This window comes from Mirounga angustirostris, unplaced genomic scaffold (genome assembly GCF_029215605.1).
Source record: "Mirounga angustirostris isolate CCGP_5_RB_7025 unplaced genomic scaffold, mMirAng1.0.hap1 SCAF_9, whole genome shotgun sequence".
Classification (NCBI taxonomy): Eukaryota; Metazoa; Chordata; class Mammalia; order Carnivora; family Phocidae; genus Mirounga; species Mirounga angustirostris.
In genome coordinates, this window is record NW_026991717.1 from 37533832 (window position 1) to 37542454 (window position 8623).

Below are 8623 nucleotides of genomic sequence, written 5' to 3' on the forward strand. Positions count from 1 at the left end.
TAAAACAAACTTACTCCTTTTTGACTTACCATGATTATGGTAATTTCTCTTAACTCGGAAGAGTTTAAAAGCATGTATCTTCAATGGCGATGTAGCAGTCCATTAACTGTTCTGACTTGCTGAATGCTAACCACATGGTTAGACAAACATTTGGGTTATTTCCCACTTCTCACTACAGTGGGTGTTCTGTTGTTAGACATTTTGTGCATTTTTTAGTACAAATGCTTAAAAGTAGGGTCATTGAACCCAAAGTTGCCATTTCTAAGGCTTACGTGCAAGGTTCTGTGTTTTCCAGAAGGTTTATACCCATGTACTGTGGTAGTGAGTACATACACACATACGTTCATTCTCAGCCCTACAGCCTTGAACCCCGCAGTGAGGGCTAGTTCTGTGCAGTTTCCGCAGAATGAGGTGCTTCTTGGGGAGAGACTGAGGCACCCCATCTCCCAGGTGGTGCCCTGGTACCTGCTCTCCTTTTCTTTGGCACAAACCTCCTCTGGCTCCAGGTGTAGGATGAGGAGAAGGCCTCCCAGAGCCAGGTGCTGTGCTACGCACGGGTTGTGAGAATGAACCAGGGGGGCATGCTCTTGCCTCCCAGGGCCGGGGAAAGAACATAGGAATGGGGTGAAATCGAGAGACACTCAGACCCGGCCCTGGGTTTTCTGGCCCTGACTCCCTCCGTGGAGGCTTTAGGGGTTAGCTGACTCACATAGAGATCTGGACATAAATGCTACAGAATGTAAGGAAAAATGGATGGTGATGAACAGGTTAGTGCTGATGGGATTAAGGGAAGAACAGGCTATCTGTATCGATCATACCAAGCATTCACATCAACCCTCGAGGAAAAGGGTTTACTGTGCCCATTTTACAGATGACGGAAACTGAGGTCAAGTGACGGGAGGGTAAGAAGCGATGGAGCCAGCATGAAACCCGGTCTGTTGGGGCTATTTCCATTTCACTGAACTCAGTCATGAATGGCAAGGAAGAAGAGGAAGCTCAGCCCAAGGGGGAGGCAGTAAAAGCCTATCTGTCCAACTGGCTGTGTGCCTGGTACCAGGCTTCATTTGCAGCATCTCGTTCATCTTACTGAATCCTCACAGCCACCCTAGGTAAACGCCATTCTTGTTCTACAGGTGGCTCAGAGGGATCGCCCGAGGTCATGCAGCCAGAAAAGCAGCGGCACCAGTAATAAGCCAGGGAGTGTGGTCCCAGAGCCAGGCCTCCTTCCTTACACCGGGGTGCCAACAGCCTCCTCCCCCTCGCCCTGCCGGGGGCAGAGCTTTCCCTGCTGAGTGCTAGCAAATACCATAGCATGGACCCTTGGGAGGGAAGGACCCTTAGAAATCACCCGGTCATCAATGGTCCCATTGGATCAAAGAGGAAACCAAAACCAGGGGGGCATGAGTGATGTGCCCAAGGTCACGTTGCAAGGCAGTGGCAGAGCCCAGCCTGGAACGCAGGACCCCCGTTCCTGGGTGGCTGCCCCATATCCACAGCGGCCCTGTGGTTGCAGGGAGGCCGGCTACTGTGGGAAGTGGGATAGCGTCTCCCAGGAAGAACACAGCCAAGCCTTCGGCCGACAGGATGTAGCGAGCGCCACCGCACATCACGTGTTCCGTGTGGCTTTGGAGTGCATCCTATGTTTTTAAAGATCCACAGGGGGTTTGGCTTCCTCATCGTGTCTGCCGTTGATCATCCCTGGAATCTGTGCGCATTTCCTGATGCAGAACCAGTCCCTGGAAAGAGTAATGATGATGATGATTCTAGATTATGAGCTACTCTGTGTCGTGTGCTTTATATCCATTGCCTCCCTTAATCCTCACATAGATCTCATAGAATCAAAGTTCAAAGAGAAGACAACTAGCCTGGCTAGTCAGTGGCAGTTAAGCCTCAAACTTACGTCCTGACACGACAGACCTTGTTCTTATCCACTATGTTAAAATGAGCCAGGCATGAGGGAAGGGGGGGATGAGCAGTTCCGTTTTTCTCATTTGCTGACTTGCAAAGGCTGTTTTTATCCTTGTTCAGAAACTCATTGTTCATGGTTGGAAGGATTCCCACAGTGGGTCCCTAATAAGCAGCTTTGCACAATGGTGGCCCTGAGTCCCTGGACCAACCCTTAGACAGGCCCCTGTGGCAGGCTGGGCCCTGGCGTGAGTGAGCAGGGCCAAGGAGAGGGAGGGAGGTGGTGGCACGGAGGAGGGCAGGTCAGGCCGAATCAGGCAGGCCATGAGTATATCAGCAGGGAAGAAACGAGAAAGACTCCAATCTGATGGGACATGCGTAGCCTGCTGACTGACGGTGACAGGAAGCTGATGCAGGGGACATCCGTGGACTTGGGTCTGGCAACAACAATCTGGGGTCCCCCAGAGGGACTCACGTGGCTATGGGACCACTCGTTCCCATTCCTGAGGTTCAAGTGGGACTACCCTCTCTGGTTCCCGGGATGACCCAGTCCTGGCCAATCAGTGTATTCTGAACTTAGACCATAGTGACTGGTACAAGGAAGGGCCTGAAACCCAAGCTGGTTAAATGAAGCTTGGTCCCTGGAATTTGGAAAATGAGAAACTTCCTGTTGGGGGTTTGGGGCTGGGAGGTCAGAGGCCTGGAGTTGTGGAGGCACACACATCCCTTGGAGAGAGCCTCTGGATCATTCCATTTCAGCCTGGAAAAGTCCTGACCACTACGACGGAGTGAAGACACCAACATATATTTAAAACTTGTCTGCTGGACATTGAACGTCATTTTGCTTGTTTCTCATCTGGTAGAGTCATTCTTATCCGCATTTCAAAGACTGAACACATATAAATGCTCGATAAATATTAGCTACTTAGTGCCAGACGCAACAATAAATGCCTTCTAGAAATCTGGCTGGTGTTTTCCTGAATGTCCCTGATAAGAACCCCTGGGGCTTGTCAGACGGCCAGCCTCACCCACTGGGAATTCTGGTTCAGTAGCTCTGGATCGAGGCCTGGGAATGTGTGTGTTAACAAGTACCCAGAGGATTCTCATCACTGGGGACATTTGGGAAGTGCCCCGTCAAACTCAGTACCCATGCTGGCCCAGTGAGGAAGGGGTGGCCATGCTCAGTTAAAGCTGAGAAAGTGAGGCTCGAGAGCGAGATTAAGTAACCCGCCAAGCTAAGCTGCCACAAGCCAGTGACAGAACTGGGATTCGAACCCGGGTCTCCACGACTTTCACACTTGTTACAGAAAGAGGATGATACTAACTACTGTGTAGCTCACAGGTTGTGAGGCGAAGGGAAAGATGGGAAAGAACGTTGCAAAGCAGAAGACCAAGGCTGCTATTAAGAAGAAAAGGAGAGGGGCACCTGGCTGGCTCAGTCGGAAGAGCATGCGCCTCTTGATGTCAGGGTTCTTGAGTTCAAGCCCCACGTTGGGTGTAGAGATCATTAAGAAAATAAAGAAACTTAAAAAAAAAAAAGAAAGAAAAGGAGAGTGAGATGCCAGTTTTATGAAAAAGAGGCCCAAGCAACCCAAATATTTTCTGTAAGAAGCAGAAAACAAAGTCCTAAAAGCCGCTTGGTAATTAAGATAATCTGCATGGAAGGTGTTTCATCCCCCTCGAAAAATTTACATACAATAAAATTCACTCTGCACCAACTGCCACAGTCAGGGTAGAGTTCATGAAAGATGTTAGTTGTAAAAAGAAATGGATTTGCGCTCCGGGGGTAGGCTCAATTTGCTGACCGCCTTCTGAGGTGCCAGGCATCCGGGCCAGGGCTCCGGAGTCAGGAGGCCTAGGTCCCCATCCTAGCTCTGCTCTGAGACTCCCTGGCTGGGTGATTGCAGGCGCGTGGCCTTGAGGAGCTACAAGAAGAGTAGTGCCGAGTAAGTGACCTCTGACAGCCTTAGTGGACGGTTTGTTGTGCTTGTCTTTCCCTCGTGCCCTGAGGCCCCCAGTCAGGCCTCCGCTGAACAGGAAGCTTGGTAAACGCATTCCGTGCCCAGACTCGGAGGTGCCGAGAGGAAGGGTCAAGGTGGGAGAAACAGCCTTGCTGCTAAGACAGGTGCACTCTGATGAGGAATTAGCAAAACGAGTTTCTGAGGCCTCCCCGTGTAGACAGATAGCCCGGTCTATACGCCCCCACCATTGCCCGGGTGACCCAGGTGAGCCAGTCAGGAAGTGGGGAGAAAACCCATCTGTGCGGAGGGCTCGCTGTGTGCCCAGAGCTTGCCATGTGTGATCTCACTTCATCCTCACGGCGTCGTGGTCTCTGAGGTATTCTCCCCGCTTTCCAGATGAAGAGACTGAGGTTCGGGGATGTTAGGGAGCTTGCCCAGGATCACACAGCCAGGAAGGCCCCAGCTGGTATGAGAACCTGTGGCTTCCCGGTCAGAAGGCTGAAGATGTTTCCTCCGTACCCAGCCCCGTGCCACCGCACAGAACTGCAGCAAGATTCGTGGGCTCCCAAATCTTGGTTTGACTGATTTCAAGCCTTTTCTCAGGAATCTAGCTCTCAGGCCCAGCACGGTCCTCCCACTCTGCTCTGCGGTTCTCCAGACTCCTAGGTCTGTGACAAAACCAGTCTCCCCAGAGTCCCTGGGAAAAGATATCTCCAACAAAAATGATCTGGACCCTGGGAACAAGGAGACTTGCTCTCTACCCTTGGAGAGAGGGACACTGGATGTTCTGAAGGAGCAATAGCCGCTCCTTGCCCTGCTTGAAAACCTAGAAAGAGGCCGCACAGCCGGGGACACCATCCTGGGCTGGAGCTGGGAGGCCCTGTGACCTGGGACAGGCCACCTCTCTGCACGGCCTCCATCCTGGAAGTGTCCCGAGGTGCAGAGCACGTGTGTGTGTGTGTGTGTGTGTGTGTTTTGACAGGAATGATCCAGAAGAGAAGGAGGCATTGATGAGGTACATGAAATGGAGAGTGTCTTGGAGAAAGTCAGGCAGGCGATCCTGGTTAGCCTTTGGCGGAGGAAAAACCATGTCCTCGTCTGTAGCCAGTGAGAAGGGAGAGAGAGGGTGCAGGAAGGTGCAGGAAGGTGGGTAGATTTGGGGGAGGGAAGGTGGCAGAGTTCCTGTCTGCTTTTGAAGGAAATAGGAAGCAAGCTGGTCAGTGGAGTTTGGGGGCCCAGGGGCAGGATGGGAGTGAGGGTTTGAAGAGAGATGAGAAGGTATGAGAGTTGTTCGAGAGGGTGGGAAAGCAGCACCCCCCGCCCCCCGACAAAGCCTGGGAGGAGCCAGTGCCCATTTACCTGCTGCTGGGGACCACGACTATAAGGGGAGACCAGCCAGCAGGCGTCAGGTTGGCAGACAGCTGAGTTTCGTTAGTGGGATGATTGTAATGCGTAAGGCATGGGACACGGAAGATGGGGCGTTTGGGAGATTGTCAGGACGGACCGGGAATTCCAAGTGGCTAAGGAGGGAAGTGAGTCATGATTGATAGTGAGAAAGTGGGAGAAGGTCTATAGACTGGAGAACTCCCAGGCTGGAAGGACTGTTGGGATGGGACCACCAAGGCAGGTGAGCTGCCGCTGGAGGAGGGAAGGTCAAGGACAGGGCCGCGGGGTGGGTGTCTGAGTGAGATGGAAGAGCAGATCTTCACTGGGGGTGAGGAGGTGGCCGAACTGAGAGGCCAAGGCATTGGAGGGTTCATCTGCGAGGTCACTGAAATTGCTAAGAATGGTAACAGGAGGGGCGCCTGGGTGGCTCAGTCGGTTAAGCGTCTGCCTTTGGCTCAGGTCATGATCCCAGGGTCCTGGGATCCAGCCCCGCGTCGGGCTCCCAGCTCAGTGGGGACCCTGTTTCTCCCTCTGCTCATGCTCTCTCTCTCTCTCTTTGTATCTCTCTCTGACAAACAAATAAATAAAATCTTAAAAACAAACAAAAAAGAATGATAACAGGAATCCTAAGAGGAAAAGAGATGCTGAACCAGTTCACTGATGAGGAGGCAAACAACAGCAACAGAGAGATGGTCATAACTTTTTAAAGGAGGAGGAAGGAGAGATGGAAGCCGTGACGGGGCACGAGAAAAAGTCCCCAATTCCAGGCTTTGGGACCCATGCAGGAGGGGGACGGCCTCCCTTGTAGCCTCCTCGTGAGGAGACTGCAGGGGACGAGGGGTCAGCAGGTTCGGACCGGGTTTGAGTTAGGACAAGGGAGGAGGTCCATCGGCTATTTACCGATGGACCATACACAGTTGCAGAGGTGTGGGGAGGTGAAAAGGGGGAAGAATAGCCCTTGTTCATCCTCATACCACTTCTGTGTATCTTCACGTGGGCGGTGGCCGGGGCTGGGGCAGGCAAAAGGACCAGGTCTTTTCCATTCGGGTGCTTGTGGGCGTCCACGGAGGAAGCTCATGCATTCCGTTTGCTATCTCAGGCTCTTTGGAACTTGCTGGCTTCTCTTCCCGTGGGCTTAGGCCCACTCCCTTCCAGAACAGTCCTGGCAAGACTTGGTGATAGAGCATCCACTGGCCAAATATCTAAGCCAGATCTGACACACCTTGGGCCGGCATTCCAAACTTCATCGCTGGGATTCCGATGGCAGGGAGGGAAGCCGGAAAAGCCACCCCAGCCCAGCCCCTCTGTGTCCTAGCCCCTCGCGGACGACATGACAAACATTTCTGAGACTCACAGCAAAGGCTTCTTTGTTACTCCGATATAACGGCAGCTCCAGGGCCTCGCCATTCAGGGGCCTCTGCTGCTCTCTGTACATCACGCCTTCCCTTCCCAGGCAAAAATGTGCTGCCCCTGCGGGCTAGTCGCCAGCGCTAGGGAGCCCCCATTATTGGGCGGGTTCTGGCTCGGACACCAAGCCCTGCTTCAGTCATCTGGCCAGGGGGCTCCAGCTGTGTGGAAAGAGCTGCCTGGGCCCCCTCTCTCAGGACGGGCTGTGGGCAAGTGAAGCCCTTGAAGCTTTAAGAGCTGTCAGAGGAATCGAGTTTCTGAGTTTTGTCGCTCATGCTTCGTGCACCCCAGATCCTTTGCAGGCCTCTGTCGCAGTACCTGCCTTTGCCCCCTTCCTTGAACCCTATCCAGATCCCGAGAATTCTCGGCTGCATTGATTGGCCCCTGGAAGTCTCTTTGATCTCCATAATTTAGGTTCCTGACAGTCCTTTTACTCCTGACCACTTCCAGGCTGTGCCATTCAATTCCTTAGAGGGCAAAGGAGAGCAGACACAGGGCCCTCTGATGGTTCTGTTGGTCCTGGGGATCCAAATTCTCTCCCACAGGTCAATATTTCGTGAAAGGGACCACACCACAGGAAATATTGAAAAAGCACGTATTGGGGCACCTGGGTGGCTCAGTTGTTAAGCATCTGCCTTCAGCTCAGGTCATGATCCCAGGGTCCTGGGATCGAGCCCCACATTGGGCTCCCTGCTCTGCAGGAAGCCTGCTACTACGTCTCTCACTCCCCCTGCTTGTGTTCCTTCTCTCGCTGTGTCTCTCTCTGTCAAATAAATTAATAAAATCTTAAAAAAAAAAAAAAAAGAAAGAAAAAGCAGGTATTGACCACCATGCCAGCCACCGTGGGAGGTATTGGGTGGGACGGTGGGACTACAAAGTTTAGGGAGGTGTATCTTCACCCTGGTTTTAAAAGGGCGGACTGAAGCACAATCTGAATTTGAACTGCCCCTTGAGATTTTTGTGGTGACAAGTTAAATTTTGCCAAATTTGATCAGTAGCTACCCAAACTGGTAATTCTTAAAACTGTCTCAGTGTGGAAAAAGACTTGTGACAAATGGACCAAGTTTCCAGCTGACCAGGAGGGAAAAAAGGAGAAATGTTATATAATAGTCACACAAAACTTTTGGGGAAAAAAAAAGAAAACAAATTAATATGCATACAAATAAGAAAAATATGTAAAGTTTATTGCCACATGAAAAAGATAACGTGCTCTGTAATTCAATAAGTACAAAAACCCAGTTAAAAAAATGAGTAAAATAAAGATCTCTGAACAGACCATTTCTCAAAGGAAGATACAAATAGCCAATAAGCACATGAAAAAGTACCCAACATCATTAGCTATCAGGGCAATGAGTTATCACTCACACAGCCCCAGAACGGCTAAAATTAAAAAGACTGACAACAACAAAAGTTGGTCAGGTTGTGGCACGACCAGACTCTCCTGCAGGTTTGGTGGGTGTATAAAATGGTACAGCCACCTTGGAAAAAGTTCTGCAACTTGTTTTAATTTTATAATTGTCAGGACGCCTGGGTGGCTCAGGTGGTTAAGCGACTGCCTTCAGCTCAGGTCATGATCCTGGAGTCCCGGGATCGAGTCCCGCATTGGGGTCCCTGCTTGGCAGGGAGTCTGCTTCTCCCTCTGACTCTCCCCCGTCTCATGCTCTCTCTCTATCTCATTCTCTCTCTCTCAAATAAATAAATAAAATCTTTTTAAAAAATTATAATTGTCTACCTACCCTCAAATCCAGCAATTCCATGCCTAGATACTTATCCAGCAGAAATGAAACATGCTCACCAGAAGACTTGTACGAGAATGTTCACAGCATCTTCGTCCGCAATAGCCCAAAACTGGAAACAACTCAAATGTCCACCAGCAGGTGAATAAAGAAACAAATTGCAGTATGCCCTTATAATGGAATACTCCCCACCAATAAAAATCGATGAATTACTGATAAACACAACAA